Here is a 17,808-nt window from a genome sequence, read left to right on the forward strand (position 1 = left end):
CGTGTATGAATCATGGTTCGTGAACCATGATTTTCGATGATCACAGAACAGCTTTAGTAACAGCCTTGTATATTTTAGCCCGCTTGTAAATCTTAATTTACATTTACTTTGAAAAGTATGAATAAAATAATTTTATAATAAACAAGTATCAGTCATTTAACAGAGTTAATGTCAGACCCAAATTGCCGTTGCAATGTCAAATATTTAGGAAATTTTCTGTCCAGAGTAAAATGTTGATACAAAATAATTTATTGTATTATTACAAAACAAGTCTTGTTTATAACACAAATCTTTGGTGATCAATCCAAAATTGAATGGCTTAAAATTAAAGTACAATTTTTTTATTACATAGGTTTTTTAATATATTTTTGCATTTCAATAAGTGAAATGAATTTGAAAAATTTGCTTTTGAATGAATTATTATCAAATGATTAAAGTTGTTCAAATATTCCAGAATTGTGTAGATGTTCATACTTAAACTGGAATGTGGTATTGGTAATAATGCAGTTAATGTAAATTTTTAAATTTTGTTAAGCTATTGGTTTTTTTGTTTGGTTTTTATTTTCTGTCAAAGATTCCGTTCAACTCCTGTACAGGTTCCATTGTTTTTATTTATTTGAATTTTCTTATTTAATTACTGAACATGGTTTATTGTTTAACAGATAATTTTTGTTTGGTATATAAATTATACTTAGCCAAAAACATTTAATTTCTGATTTCTTTGGTAATTTTTAGTAAAGTTATTTTTTGTATACATTTATTATAGCTTTATTTATAGTTTTCTGTGGTCTCCTGATCCATTCCCTCATTTAATATTATTAACCGTGAAAAATTTTATTTGCAAAACTTATTTATTTACTTTAAAATAAGTTAGTTTTTTTATTTATCATTTATTAGTATCTTCTTTGTTTTTGATGATATTGTCTGCTAAGATCCTTAGCCACTGAAATATGCCAAGAGCATCCAGGGAAATTATATTCAGAGTTACTGAGTAATTTAATGGTATATTGAGTGTTTTTTTTACATTTGCATCAATTTTACTTTTTAACATATGAGGTAATTTACAATTTTTTCCTCATCAAAAAACAAAATCACCACTTATAAATTTTTGAAAAGATATGTTCATTATAAATACTTCATGGTTGTAAAATTAACACATAATTTATAAAAATTGTTTCATTAAAGGTTAAGTAGTTTTGATTTCTTTTCAGTATTGTAAAACAGGCTTTTATAACATATAATAATAGAGTTATAACAATTTAGATATATTATTTACATAAGATGATTTTAGTTTATTACACTGGGTATTATATTACATCAAAAATAATTTTTTGAAGTGAAGCTTCTTAATGCAGATTTAGGATGGGGAGTGAACTGAGAAAAAACAAGCGTATTTGTTAAATATTACTAAAAATATATTAAGTCACTATAAAAAGATAGTTATATCAATATCATTTTTTTTTTTTATAAAGCAAGTAGTTCTGTTATTATTGACTTTGCAGGAATGTTACTGTTTCAGGATATTGTAACTATAAAGATGAGTTCTGTTAGTTTTCCATTATAATCAGTGTATCATGTAGAACATGTTGATGCGAAATAAAGTAGTATTTTCAGTCAGAAATACTGTTATGGCAAATTACTATAATGAATCAATCCATGTGAAGTCATTCAACCAAAATATTTTTGGTTGCTTCATCATTTTTAAAAAATTTTTTTAAAAGTTATTCCCTAATAAATTGGCAATCCAAAACAGGTCTTTTTCTATTTTTATCCCAGCCTGCTTGTGACTGGTGGCCATGTTTGTTTAGCAGCACGTTTCATTTTTGGCTTTGCAGACATTAGCATAAACTTTAATGCTTTTGGACTGGATTATGCCAAAACATTGCAAGATAAACATCTCTGTTTCATCAAATTCTCCTTTTAATTTGGTCCTTTACATTGAAACCCTTAATAAGTTAATAAGTAAAAATGATCATTAAAATTTTATATCTAATAACAAATTCCATTTTACATTTTAAATTTGCAATGAAGAGGTGAAATATCAAGTTATTTTTTAAAATTATTATTACATAAGCTACCATACTCACCGTAGCTTGAGTAAGAACTGAAAAGCTTTTCATTCTTTTTTTATTATTATTAAAAAATTTAAACTTTTGAAAGTTTTAGCTTTTTATCTGTGTTGACAAGCTTGGGACAAAAATCTTAATTTTTTCCACATAATATATATATGTCTATATAAGAACAAACTAGAGTAAACATTTCAAAATTTGATTCTGAATAAAGTTATGAATTTTCAAAATAGGTACAAATCATGTGCATTGACGCCATTATTAACCATTCTGAAATTTACACTGCGTGAAGTGTTCCACAGAGATATACGAGCGAGATAGCAATGTTTTGAAAAATGTTATTTTTTTTTAAACGCTTGGATTTTTTTTGCGACATTTCATATATATGCTTCATTTTACCGTGCCGTAAAATATTAAAATTGTTTTGTTTTACATTTCAAAAGCTTTTAATCTTTTTTCTCAGGTACTACAATCGTCCAAGCTTCACTTTCATATAAAGCTATGCTCCAAACATATACTTTCAAAAATGTTTTTCTAACATTTAAATTAATTTTTGATGTAAGCAAATTATATTTCTGACTGAAAGCTCATTTCGACTGTGCTATTCAGCATTTTATGTCAATTCCTACTTTGTCCATCCTTAGTGATTCTACTTCCCAAAGAATAAGATTCTTCTGCTTCTGGAATCTTTTCTCTTTTTATTTTTATATTCAGTGGTCCTTCTACATTTCATCACTTTCATTTTGTTCTTGTTTATTTTTGTTTATTTTCATGCAGTAGTTCTTGTGCAGGACTTCATCTATGCCATTCATTATTTCTTCTAAATCTTTTTTACTCTCGGTAAGAATTACTATCATCAGGAAATCGTAGCATCTTTATCTTTTCATTTTGTACCGATCTAAATCGGTTTTTAACATCATTAACTGCTAGTTCTATGTAAAGTTTAAAAAGTTCAGGGATAGGGAACATCCTTGTCGGACTCCCTTTTTTATTACGGCTTCTTTTTTGATATCAGAAAAAGATGCAATCTTTCAATGCTTCATCTGATAGATCACATTTTTCTTGTTCTTGATAAAAGTTTAAAATTTGTCGTCATAAAATTATAACTTTTATCAAAATCTGCCCTGTTGAAATAGCCTGCCTGTTATTGCAGTAGTACAGTAGATTAACACTATGTTTTCCTCGTCTAGAGTTTGCATCTGCCTAAATTCACTATAACACATTGCACTTACACAAATATAGTTGACAATCGCAATAGTTCTATCCAAAGCGTCTTGCAAAATGATGGATTTTGCTAATGCAAAATGCAATGAAATGAAGTCAAATTTTTCAAGTTTAAGTTTTCCTGTTTTAATAAAGCAACAAATCCTTATTTTTTACCTCCAATGGAAAGTGCACCATCAGTGCAGACACTGGCTAAATTACTGACATTTAATTGTAATCGATGACATACTTCTCTGAAGTTTTCGAAAATGTCAAATCTGTGAATTCTTCCAGTTAGTGTACCCAGCGGAAGAAGTTCTTCGTAATACTGAAAATCTTTAGTTACAGCACGAATAAAACGTAAAACTTGCGTTTTATCTGTGCTTTCATCTAAAGCAATTGAAAAGTAAACATCTTTATTTTGTATAATGGTACGAAGTTGTTGTGGTACATTTTCAGCTAATTCTTGCTATTGATCTGTTACAGTTTTTCATGAAAGAGGCAATTGTTTGTATTTATCAAATTTTTCTGGATCTAACATACCCACCACTTCAACAACACATTCTCTAATTTCTGCATCACTAATTCGTTCGCCTCTTTTTCCAAGTATATGTGCTATTTTGTAAGTAACATCAATTGGAGTGGTATTTTTCTTTACAAAAGCACAAAAAAAACGCCTGCTGATGCTTTTCATTTTTCAATTTTTAAAGCGCAGCTTGTCAAGATTCACCTTCTAAATTAAAATATTTATGTTTAACGAGTCAAATAGTGTTTATTTGCATTTGCCTTTTTCAAAGTAGTTAATATTGTATTGCACAACAAACACACCATTTTATCTTTCACAGAAGTAACGAAAAGATCTAACTCCCACTCTACATTAATTGTTCTGTTTTCTTCATTTAATTTTCTTCTCTTATAATTTGACATGATGGAGAAAAAATGAATATCAAATCATATCTTTAAGAAAGCGTATACTTGCTGGAAATAGAATAAAATCTACTTAAGTTACCACAAACCAATAATTTCTGTGATACAATGCGATGATTAAACTTTGATATTATGTTGAAATTTTTCTGTTTTATGTAAATAAATATTTTTTATATGTTTAATTTATTTTTAGTTCAGATTTCTTATTAATAAAAAACTTTATCATTTGTGTATACATTATTTTACACCAATAATTCATATAATATTGCATAAGAAGTTTCACTTGTGTCGTGTCCTTGCACCAATGCTTGTACTTTCTTTGAAGAGTATGTTTAATGTTTAATAAAATCGGTAGTTGTATCTTGAGTGGTGAATGGTGGTCAGGTACATGCATCTTTAGCAGCAGAATCTGTTCATTCGTTACCCAGGATTCCCATGTGGATCTAGCAGAAATTCACTTATGTGTAATGATGATTCAATTTAGAGATTGTACTATGAATATCAGTAATGACAAATGTCTAGATAAATCCTCTAAAGCTTGGGAAGCATTACACGAATCACTGCGGTTAAAGATGTGACGATATTTTGACATAATGATGTTCAAAGCCATATTGATGGCGTACAGTTCAGAATTGTAAACGTTTGTAATATCAGCAAACACATAAGTTCCGTCGGTATCATTCATATTACTTTTAATAAAATGTTGCATTTATAAACCAACTTCATCTTGATCTATTTTTCTTATCGATAACACTGTGGAACAATAATTTTGCTTCCTGTAAAACTACAACTGAAATAAATAAAACATAACTGCCAAATGCCAAAAATCCTTAAATTTTATTCCCATCACCCCCAATTTTCAAGAAATACATTTTTATACGGTTTTTGGTTTTTGTAATTCATATCTGTGATGCGCAATGATGTTTCACAAAATGTTGCAAATAAATAATAAAAAGCAATATTGTTAATTCTACTTTTCTCATCTTCTGGATTGATGTATAAAAAACAGCTTCTTCAGATGTGAATATTAATACTATTGTCAGTGCTTCAACATGTCTTCTTGAAAGTGTGTGAATAACAGCAATGTTTTTTGTTATTTTTGTGAACAATTTATGTTGAAATCTCAGAGGAGGTCAGTGACTTCATTAATTTAGAAAGCTTATAAACTTTATTTCGGTCGCTCAGTTAGAAGTCAAGACAAACCACGGGCTCCACATATGTGTTGTTCAACTTATGCAACTGACCTTAGAGCTTAGCATACTGGAAAAAGAACCTCAATGCCTTTTGCTGTGCCCACACAGTATGCCTGAAAAGTTCCCAAACTATATTAAATAAAAATACAGATTTAAAGATAAAAAGATTTACTCACAACAGCCTTCTACATAGAACCCTTCTGTAGTTATACACTCGTTGCAATACCGGTAGAGCCCATCAAATGCTCTGGAGAAATCAATTTGTGGGATCGCCTTCAACAGTTCGGTGCAAGCCCTTTGCATGGGCGGAATGTCATCGAAAAAGCGGCCTTCATCTTCAGCATGAGTTTTGGGAACAGAAAATAGTCTGCTCAAGCAAAGTCTGGTGGGATAAGACGGTGATTTGATTTGCGACATAGTAACTGTTGCCATTTGTACCGGGGCATTATCGTGCAAGAGTCCAACTGCCCAGATCCCGGTACTGGGGCCGGATTTGACAAATGCGACCCATGAGGCGTTTCATTACTTCCAAATAGAAATTAGAATTCACGGTTTGACCGGTTGGGAGCAGAGGACTCTTTGCCACCCATCTAATTTCTCAGATGGAACTGAAAAAAAAGCAGAGCTCCTACCTTCCAAACTACTGGAAAGGCATCTATTGCAGGAAAATGTCAAAACATCTGTTTATCGCAATTGTGAAAAACATTTACTACATTCGTTTCTTCAAAGTTTAATATGACCTTTGCCACAGACATTGATGGAATTATGAAATCTGAAATGTGAACATAAACCAAAACAATGGCGATTGTTTATAGATGCTTCCAAGGCCAGTTTGAAAGTAATTCTACTTCATATAGGAAATTTTCTTCCAATTGTACCTATTTTCCATGCTATAAATATGATGGAGTCATGCGAGACAATTTTATATAGATACTATTTTAAGTTTAACAATATTGGGACTACAAATGTAAGATATGTTTCACTATCATTAAAATTTATGAAGAGTAAAAGAAATTTAAATTTCATAAAATAAATATTAGAAATGGGTGCAGATGTTAATGTAACATATGACCATGTAGGAAATTCAATATTACTTACTGCTAGCAGTAAGTAATTTTTTTAGCGGTGATGATATCGACGTTATTTAATTGTTGATTGATTCTGGTGCAGATACCGATGCTGAGAATTGTTCTTGGGAGAAATGTTTAATGAAATTACCATTTAATGCAGATCAAGATTTGTGTTAAAAACTAAATGAAGGAAGACTGGATGATATTGATGAAAGCAGAGATGCTTTCATCAATAAAAAAATTATCATTCACTTTGATGAACAAATTAAACAATGATTGCTGGTATTTCTACTATTAAAGAATGTGTAGATAGTAATGTTGTTTGTGTTGAAGGTGATGCTACTAATATTTTTAATGAATCTTTGTTACAATATCTAATGAAGTTATCAGCGGCACTGGTACGTGAATGATAGAATGATGCAGAATTATCATGATTAGTTTAATTCAAGCATTAAAAAGGTTTTTTCCAGTAAATATTTTTAATCAAATTTACTTGCTTCTAGTTCATTCGAAATTAAATTATGGATTGCATTGCTGAGGCTCAATCTACATCACTTATTTTTATCTGATTATAATTTTGTAAGAAGTTATTGTACAGGTAATGTGTGGTGTGATAGAACATTATTTACTTCTTTTTTTTTTTTAGAAAATATCTTTGTTTTCTATTATATTTCTTTCTTTATAAGGTGCTTCTAATCTTTTACAAAAGAAGTGGTAATGTCAGAGTGGTGATAGCTAAGGGTGAAAGCTATTATATAACTAGCAGATTTTTACAGAAAATATTACTGTTCCTAGGCCTTACTGTATACTGTATAAAATAATTTTCTTTTTCTAACACCTAAGTTCTTTAGTTTACTGCCTGGTAATGTAAGAAGCACCTGTAATCTGAATCAATTTAAATTTAACTTAAAGGAATAGAATTTCTGCTTAGCAATCGACGAGGTGAAAGCGTTGTATTCAGTGGTGATTTAGTCATGAAAGTTACCAATTTTAAATCTAAATGGGATCTTAATATACTTATATTCATACCTGGTTGGCAACAATATTGTGTTGTGTGTTTAAGTGTGTATGTGAGAGAAAAAAGATAACTGAAGAAAACTGGGTGTGTGTAAGAAGTTATTATTTTATTTTAGTGTTTTTCTAATTAAAATTGTAAGCTTTTGCTTTGCAGGTAATATATTTTCATATACAATAAAAAAGTAATATCTTTATCTGAATATTAATTTATTTACATATTAAGAAAAACACTTTGAAAATTGTGTTTATTTGTAAGTACTTCTGGTGAGGACAATCAAGAATATTTTTAATACATTGTTGCAATTCATCTCCACGTTCCATTCAAAAGCTTCATGTTTAAGTGGCTGTAAAAAAATTAATATTTAGAACCAAGCTCATGGAAATTTTGTATCTTACAAAATTTATATTTTTATAATCTGGTATATATTATTCAGATAAGAATTCAACTTATGGTCAATGTGGTAAATTAGATAAATGATATTTATCACGATAAAAAATTTCACCATAAGCAATATTATCACTAATGTCAGTAAGATTAGAAAAAACTAAATCAGGAGAATTACTGCAACAGTTTAACACTTATTTGATTGTAAATATTACAATTTGTAGAGTAACTTGTAAGGTGAGTAGAAGCACTTTTAACATTTAAATTTGGATGTTAAAATTTAACAAAAGAAACATTTTAGTGGTTTTCCCAAGCAAAACCTTCACATTAAAGTTGCCTAATAATAATATAACAATCGCTGCACTGTTAATATGTGTTGAAAGTGAATTAGAGTTGGAATTTAGTTTTATTTTATAGATTATACAAATAATCATAAACATATTTACTTTATAGCATTCAAATTTGGTTTTTTATTACAGGAAGTAGATTCAATGCAACTGAAAGAGGAACCGCTAGATGTTATTAATGGTGATATTGAAAAAGATCCTTTAGCAATTGAAGAAACCGACTTTGTTAAATTAGAAAATTAAAAAGTTGAAAATGAAAGGGTAAGTGTATTAGATTTTGTATTCAATGGAACACCAATTACCCAGATGGACCTTAGCAAGGCCAAAGCTGGATAATTGGAAAGGGTAATTTAAAAAACGGTTATTGTACGTACTGTACATATCATTCTAATATTTTATAGGTAACACGCTACGGAAAAAAGTATATAGAAAAATAAATGTATTTCAGTAATATTAAAATAAAATGTTGAATATATGTACAGTGTAAGAAATAACTGTAAAGAGTGTTACTAAAAAAGTAGTGTGTAGAAATTTTCTTTTATAATTAGTTTAACTAAGGCCTAAATATACACGTTGTCTTTGCTAAATGAATTACAAAGGTCAGTTAAAAAATGCAGTAAAATAAAGATTGATAAAAAAAGTCCTTTTGAAGAAAATATTTATTTGAATTGTCATAAAATTTATCAAGTAATATATTAGTTTTTTTTTTTTAAATTACCTAGTCCGAATTTTAAGCATTGTAGTTAGTTGGACATCTGGAAAATTGGTGCCCCACTGTTAACTTTTCATTATTATTACATAATAAATTTTGGATTACATATAGTTTATTTCTTTACTCGAGTGTGCGTGAGTGTGTATATGTATATATTTATCCCACCAAGCTGGTCTAGTGGGTAACTCGTAAATCAGTTGTCTAACAGCTGATTTCCGAAGTCTAGTGGTCTCAGGTTAAAACCTAGTAAAGGTTAGTTGCTTTTATATGTTTTTACAAACTAAACCGTGCTTACTAACAATTTGCTTTTGTGGTAGGGGTTCAATTAACCATATGTCACAGGAATGGTAGGCCTGAGTGTAAAAGATTACAGATCATCCTTATCTAATTGGGCCATGGTAGAGTTGCTTTATTGTTCACTGGTCGGACAAATTGCAACATACACATTAAAAAAAATAATACCTGTATATTTTTAATGTCTTTTGTAATATTCTATAGATAATAAATTCATATGAAAAGAGAAATAATTTATAGTTTTTTTTGGAAGGTGTAATTTATTATAAAATAACTTATCTACGAGGTTTGCAAAAATATTGCATTTGCTGATAGGGCGAAAACAAGACTAAGTAAAAACTAGTACTGGCTAATCTGAAAGAGATATATCAACAGTAAAGAAACTCATACAGGTATTAAAATTGGGTTTTCTACCTTTGCTGCTTTACGTCGTAAATATTGTGTTTTAGTAGGTGGCAGTGGAACTCATAGTGTATGTGTGCATGTTATCCATCAGAATGTGAAATTAATGTTTGAAGGATATATATTGTGCAAGATTTTAAGACTGTCAAAGTGTACAAATCACAAATGCCATAACTGTAATTATTTAAAGATGTGCTTTATTATATTTTAATTATTAGTCATACAGTTATTATTTATATTATTGTAGCTCTTATATATATATTATTAACAAATTAAAGACTGGTTTTTCTGAAATTCAAGGTTAAACATGGTGACACTTAAATCATAATTTATGAAAATATAGTTTTGTATATCACTACTACCACAAGTCAAACTTGCCATTTTCCGGCAAATCTGAAGATCTGTAAAAACGAAACAGTTTATGAGAGATCTGAACTTCAGTATTTTCTCATAACTCTATCAGCAGTTAATTCATACAAAATTTTATGAAAAAAAACCAGTTGCTCAAGTTGTGTGCCTTGATGATTTAACATGGAATGACGTGTATGGAAACTGTGGTAAATATATTAGGTAACGTTTTACAAGCGTTTTACTGGTTTTCCCACACAAAACCTTGCACACTTGTACAGTGTAAGAAAAAACTGTAAAGTGGTACTAAAGAAGCAATGTGAAGAAATTTTCTTTTATGATTAGTTTAACAAAGGCCTAGATATACATATTATTTTTGTTAAATGAATTACAAAGATTCAGTTAAAAAATCCAGTAAAATAAAGATGGATAAAAAAATCCTTTTGAAGAACATATTTATTTGAGTAGTCTTTAAATTTTTCATATAATGTATTAATTTTTTTAAAAATTACTTAGTCTGAACCACTGTGTTAACTTTTCATTATGTAAATTTTGGATTACATACAGTTTATGTTAACTAGTTTGTGTGTGTGTATGCACATGCGTGTATATATTATATATAGCATGTGCATGCGCGTGTATATATTATATATTTATATGATGTAGGTGGCCATGGAGTTGGACTTCCTCGTCTGATCCAATATCTGGGGAAGTGTTTTCCAGGAACACGCTAACGTCGTGATAGAAGTGTTGTATAACACCATTTTTTTTGAAAACTGAATCCTCCAGGAATCTGAGGAACAGCAATTTTTTGAAACATGTAGACGTATGTGTGCCCTGTCAAATTTGACTCTATGAAAACAGTTTTATGACACCATTTTTTCCCATCATAGCCGACACTTACTTTCAGTATGTTCCTTTCATTCTAGATTACTGTATGGGGTTTTTCGTACATCAAATTTGACGGTTGTCTTTAATTATCCCAAATGTATGAAAAGTATCCTCATCACTAAATAAAATATTATTAAGATTGTTTTCAATATGGTGATTATCTCTGCAGCAAACTGATATAATTGGGGGCAATCATTTGGTTTAATGTGAAGAACAGTTGTAATGTACACATGCAAATGGAGCGCTTATGACCGATGTCGTGAACAGTAGAAAAAGGAATCTTCAGTCCATTACTAGATCGCATAATAGACTTATCTAGCAATGAATGTATCGCTTACTTGATGCACTGTCTCTTAACTAACTGAAACCTTCTGATGATTTCCAGTTTGTGAAAGCAATCTTCTAGTCTCCAAGTCGTATCCTTGGAATACAATAGATTTGGATGTAGGAGAATTGACATTCAATTTAGTTCATACAAGCCTTTGAACATGCACAACTGATTGAAAGCAAAGCATAAACTTAACTTTTTTGTGGGGCCTGCATCTTGATGGACTACAATTGCATTCAATTCGATTTGTCTGCACATGCATATTCTGCTGACTCTGAGAGTATACTAAACAAATCTTTTAGATATATTCTGTCGTTCGAGCCTACATTTAATAGATAAACAGTGACCGTTTTCTTAAACGTAGACCATTAGTTTTGGATGCTTTCAGCCAAGACATCCTGTAATTTTTAAGTCTGATTAACATGTATAGATAAAACATGTATAATAAATATATTTACCTGTTATAAATTTGCCAAATAGTTTTTTTCCTAAAACATACTTATGATAATAAAGTTTCAGCCAAATATGTAAATATACTGCAAGATAAATAAAGTTCCTTATTATACCAAAGTTAACTCATTGATGATTAATTAATACTCAAAACCACTTTGATTATGAATATATAAAATTAAAATATTCAATTTTCCTATTTTAGTGGCTTTTTACAAGATATAATACTTAATGTTATTGTAATTCAAATAGTTTTACATTATTCATAATTACCTTTGAATTATTAGTTATTTTTAATTTACAGGTTATTATTGATAAAGGAACCGACAGGGGAAGTACCAAGAATCGCATTACTCGTAAGAGGTGCGTAAATAATTCAGTATATGATGGAATTATAAAAGAAAAATCCAAGGAATATAATCCAAGTTATAATTTAAAATCGCATTTAAATATTCATACAAAAACGAAAAATTATGATTGTAAGTTCTGCCAAAAAAGTTTTAGTGATGTTTCTTATTTAAAGATTCATATTAATTTACATACCAAGGAGAAAAATTATGTATGTAAATTTTGTCAAAAGTCATTTAATTTTGGAAGCAGTTTAACGAGGCATCTTAAAAAACATACAAATAAGAAAAATTATATTTGTAACTTTTGACATAAGTCATTAAATTCTGAATGCTGTTTAAAGATCCATCTTGCTACTCATATGAAGGAGAAAAATTATGTATGTAAATTTTGTCAAAAGTCATTTAATAACAAAAGCAATTTAACGACACATCTTAATATTCATAAAAATGAGAGAAATTATGTTTGCAACTTTTGTCAAATGTCATTTAATTGTAAAAGCTATTTAAAGAGACATCTTAATATTCATACAAAAGAGAAAAGATATGTTTGTACCTTTGGTCAGAAGTCGTTTAATCAAAGTTCCAATTTAAAATCACATTTAAATATTCATACAAAAATGAAAAATTATGCTTGTAATTTCTGCCAAAAAGTTTTAGTGATATTTCTTATTTAAAGGTGCATATTAAATTACACACCAAGAAAAAAAATTATACTTGTAACTTTTGTCAAAAGTCATTAAATAGTAAATACCATTTAGAGAGACATTTTAATATTCATACAAAAGAGGAAAATTATGTTTGCAACTTCTGTCAAAAGTCATTTGATACTAAATACCGTTTAGACACGCATGTTAATATTCATAAAAATGAGAGAAATTATGTTTGCAACTTTTGTCAAATGTAATTTAATTGTAAAAGCTATTTAAAGAGACATCTTAATATTCATACAAAAGAGATAAATTATATTTGTAACTTTTGTCAGAAGTCATGTAACAGTAAATACCTTTTAAAGACATGTTAATAATGTTCACACTAAGGAGAAAAATTATATTTGCAACTTTTGTCAATTGTCATTTAATTGTAAAAGCTCTTTAAAGAGACATCTTAATATTCATACAAAAGAGAAAAATTATGCTTGTACTTTTTGTGAGAAGTCTTTTAATCAAAGTTCCACTTTAAAATTACATTTAAATATTCATACAAAAGAGAAAAATTATGTTTGTACATTTTGTGAGAAGTGTTTTTATCGAAGTTCTAATTTAAAATCACATTTAAATATTCATACAAAAGAAAAAAATAATGATTGTAACTTTTGTCAGAAGTCTTTCAGTGAAAGTTATGCTTTAAAAGTACATTTAGATATTCACACTAAAGAGAAAAATTATGTTTGTAATTTTTGTCAGTAGTCTTTTAATCAAAATTCTGCTTTAAAATCACAATAATTCATGCTAGGAGAAAAAATATATTTGTCATTTTTGCCAAAAGTCTGTTAATAAAAATCATTTAAAGAGACTTCTTAATATTCATACAAAAGAGGATGAGATTGTACTTGTAGCTTCTGCCAAAAGTCGTTTAATTGCATTTGTGATTTTAAAAAACACATTTATTTCCACTCTAAAGAAAAAAATTAATGTTTGTAACGTTTATCAAAATAAGTTTTTTAAGCATGACACTATTGGTATGTTATATTTTTTATTCATAAAAAATCTTTTATGTAATATTATTTATACTTAAAAAATCTTTTAATAGAGTTGTATTTTAGAAAGACATCTTAATGTTATTCTTATTAGAAAATCATTATGACCTTTTTATAGTAAGAAAATTGATTAAGGAAAAAAATTAATAGCATTCTTTCAAGCGTGTGTAATTTAAAATTCATGTAACAAAATTTATTTAATGTTTATATTTTAACATTACATTACATATGTTACAACTAAAGGTGGAGAGGTTTCTTCTACCTTGTGTACTTCAAACATAGATTTATATTACTATATTTATGTTTATGAACATTTTAAGCCCAGAACCATGGCAATCAGAAAATTTGGTGTAAAAAAGTGTGTGTAAAGTTCTTAAGTGAAACTTGTTTTTCTTGAACATTTTTTCCTCAAGTGCATTTTCACAAATAACCGTGATCGTGATTGAATTTAAAGGCCTTGTTCTGATTTTATATTAAAGTTAACTTTATATCACATGTTTTACATTTTAGCAATGTTTTCAAATAATAAAACCACACAAGAAGTATGTAATCCGATATCTGTGCCACAACTAGTTTCAATGTTTTCCTCCATGCTTTTATGAATACCATCTTTTAATTGTATGTTTGATTTTAATGGTTCTGACAATTCAAAATAAATTAAACTTTAGAAAAGGCAATAGAAATTGTTTGTTCACTTTAAAAGATTATAATTTATTGCAGCTTATTAATTTTACACATACTATTTGTTCAACCCAAGATCTTCCCTTTCTAAACCACCCTGATGTATTCTCCAAATTGTTTATTGATGTGCCCTTGTATTCTCTACAACTTTTGTAAGATTTTATAGATACTGAAAGAAGAGAAATTCCTCTGAAATTATTAACTTCCTTTTGTCTCCTTTTTTGTGTAAACGGTAAATTAGGGCAAATGTTCTAAAAATAATTTCTCTAATAGATCATATATTAATTATCTAATCATCATAATTTTAAAAATTGCATTGTTATTCTCACCAGATGCTTTATTATTTTTTAGAAATATGATTATATATTCTTTATATTTTGTTTATTTGGGGGATTTGAGTTTTTTAGTTAAGTTACTGGTTTCAAACAGTTGAGCTTTTCTTTGGGGTTCTTTGCTGTTTCAATAGTTTTTCATAATAATTTGCTAAAGTTTTGCTATCACAAGTTTATTTGACTTAATTAAAAATATATTTACTTAAATTTTATCTGCAATTAATTTTTTAGAAATTAATTTTCTTTGTGAATAGACTTATTTTATTGTAATGAAAATCTTAGTTTATTTAAATTTAGTTTTAGAAATACACGTATAAAATATAAATTGTAATTCTTATGTGATGATAATAACATTTTGTTTATAATATAAAATATTTCAGAATTATGTATTTTGATTTTTTAATATATCTGTGAAATTGAAACTTATGGATTAAATGATAATTTATATATGTTTATTTTATTTTAAAAATTGTATTATAGATTAATTTTCAAATGTACATTCCAAGTGGTTCATTTTTTAAACTAATAAACAGTTTCACAGAAAACAGATTGTTTTTTTATTTTAAAACATTCCTTTTTATAAAAATAAATAGATTGTATTAGTGTGACTGAATGCAAGTTTATTAAAAATATTTTGTATTATTATGATCATTAAAACTAAATTAAGCTATCCTTTTTGCCCAACCTACGTGGTGAAAGTGTTACTAAAGTGTATGTACGTACATCCAGGTTTGGATTTCTGCAACCTTAACCTTTACATTTTAAATGTTTAGTGTTCCAACTGTGGAGTTCTGATTTTTGGTGGCTTCTTATCAAAAAATAGATTGTTTTGAGATGCAGCATTTATAAAAATATCATTTTTTATCTTTAGTGATCGAATTAATCGTAATTAGTGTCTTATGTTTATATGCTATCTGTACTTGTTTTTTTTTTTTTTTTGAGGTTTTTAGGGGCATCGACTACTTTGTTCATTAGCCCCATTCCACTTCAAGAAAAATAAAAAAAGTTCAATAATTCACATTCTCATGAAAAAATGTTTAAAATTTCACATTCTTCTATAATTTAAAATCCAAAAATTACCGCCTAGGCTTTCCTTTTGGCCATCCTTTCTTGCGTTTTTCTATTCTGCGAATGGCCTCAACTTCCGATGACAGTGTGTCTGACAGGGCTTCGGCCATGGCATCGTCTTCTCTTTCTGCCAATGACGTTCGCCGGCTTACATCAGGTGATGAAAGCTTCATTGATGCTATAAGCATCGTTGCAATTGAATCTAAACTTGCAAGCGATGCACTTTCGGCAGCTGATGAACTTGATTCAATGTCTGGCTGTGCTTGGGACGGCTGATACAGATGCTCTCGCCACAGTTGTTCTCTTAGCCTCTGTATATATTATTAATATTATTTTTTTTTGTTTTGCTATATTAAGAATAGCTTTTATTAGGAACAGAAAGAATAATATGATTTTCTGTCAACTTTCTGTCTGTTTTTCTTCAATAAAAAACCAATTTTTAAAAAGCTTTTATTTACTTTTCATTGGGTATAGTTACATTAATTTTCTCAGAATTAAATTCTCTACATGTTTTGTTACTAAATTGTCCACATTTATTAGTTATTTAACAAAGCTATTATGTACTACAAACCTAAAAAAAAACCTTTTTTTGATTTTGAATTTTGTGTTTTATGTTGGTTGGATATCTTATACTACTGGAGTTGCAGTTGTAGAATCTGTTTTATCCTATTTTCCAGCTCAATTTACATAAGAGACCACCAACTTTACTCTCAAAAATATCTGGGTCCCAAAAATTATAGTAGGGCTTGTTTTTATTAGAAGAGCTGAAATCCAGGTGAAATCCTTCAATAGCCATAACTCGAAAACAAAGCATTTCCAGACCTATGTTTATATGAACTTTTCTCATTATTTTCACCAGCAGAATGTGTTCTTAAAGTTTTTCCATTTGTTTGTGAGACATCTGTATATAAATCTATACATTTTCATATAGGGAATACTACAAAAGTCCCAAAATTTTCCTTTTATAAAGCAACTCCCAATCTGAATGAAAAAAAGATCTATCACACTGAGAACACTATTCTTCATTTTTTCTCTTGCATTTATAAGAAATGCCCATTTAATTAATAGGTCTGATAAATAGGTTTGGTTTTTTGTGTGAATAAAATGGTTATCCAGATTTAATAAATACCCAAGTCATGAAAAATAAATATTTTATAAAAGTATTAAAAAAAAATAAATGTTGTTTAGTAATATATCATTTTTTGAATCTTTTTCATTTTTTTAAATCTTTTTAATCAGTTCAGATGTACAAATTTTATATCCAGTTAGTGAGGGTCTTTTCTATCAGCAGTAATCCTGAAATTATAGAATTTTGAGATGTAGTTTGTTTAAACCTGACACTAGTGCAGTTAAACATTTTCATAATTAACATTTTAAACTTAGTTCAAATGTTAGTTATTTGATTATGCTTTTAATAACATTCAAATTTTTCTTTTATTTTGGATAGAGTAGTCTGTTGCAATTCATAAATTTTTGTTTGGCTGCTGCCATTAGCCAAATATAAAATATTTTGTCAGCAGCCAGCTTAGAAATATAATTTTATTTTGCTAAGAATTGTCCTTTGCTTATGTTTTTAATAGATTGTTAAAAATATAATGACTTGATATAGTGGCTTTAATGAATTATAAACTGAAAAAATATGTGTATTATACATAAAAATATTCAATATGATGAACTAAAAAGACAAAAACTATTGCTGCATAGTACTGTTAATTAATCAGTGCAATTTCTTAAAATTGGATTTAGAATAAGCATTTAAAATGATAAAAAGTACATTAGAAATGAAAATGTAAAAATTAATCCTGTGATGTGGCTGAACTTATCAGTCTAATAGTAATACTGTAAAGAAATGACAAGGAGGAATAAGTGAGAGAGAGGAAGAAACTGTAATTAAAAATACAATGTTTTTTTTGTATGTAGCAAACAGTCACATGAATTATAGCTGTAATAATTACTATTTGTTCAGTTTGCGTGATTTATATTATAATCAGCACTAGAACATTACATATGACTATGATATAAAATTTTATATTATGATCAATGGA

At 28.2% G+C, this 17,808-nt stretch overlaps 1 long non-coding RNA gene across 1 annotated transcript in view; it reads left to right on the forward strand.

The window, feature by feature from the left end:
• The window catches only part of LOC142321431 (uncharacterized), a 53,163-nt gene extending 37,935 nt beyond the window's left edge, over positions 1 to 15,228 (forward strand). The window contains exons 3-4 of the long non-coding RNA XR_012755629.1: positions 8,344 to 8,472; positions 11,941 to 15,228. This is a non-coding gene — a long non-coding RNA (uncharacterized LOC142321431). The remainder of the gene's footprint in view (positions 1 to 8,343; positions 8,473 to 11,940) is intronic.
• Positions 15,229 to 17,808: the final 2,580 nt, after the last annotated feature.

This window comes from Lycorma delicatula, chromosome 3 (genome assembly GCF_047948215.1).
Source record: "Lycorma delicatula isolate Av1 chromosome 3, ASM4794821v1, whole genome shotgun sequence".
NCBI lineage: Eukaryota > Metazoa > Arthropoda > Insecta > Hemiptera > Fulgoridae > Lycorma > Lycorma delicatula.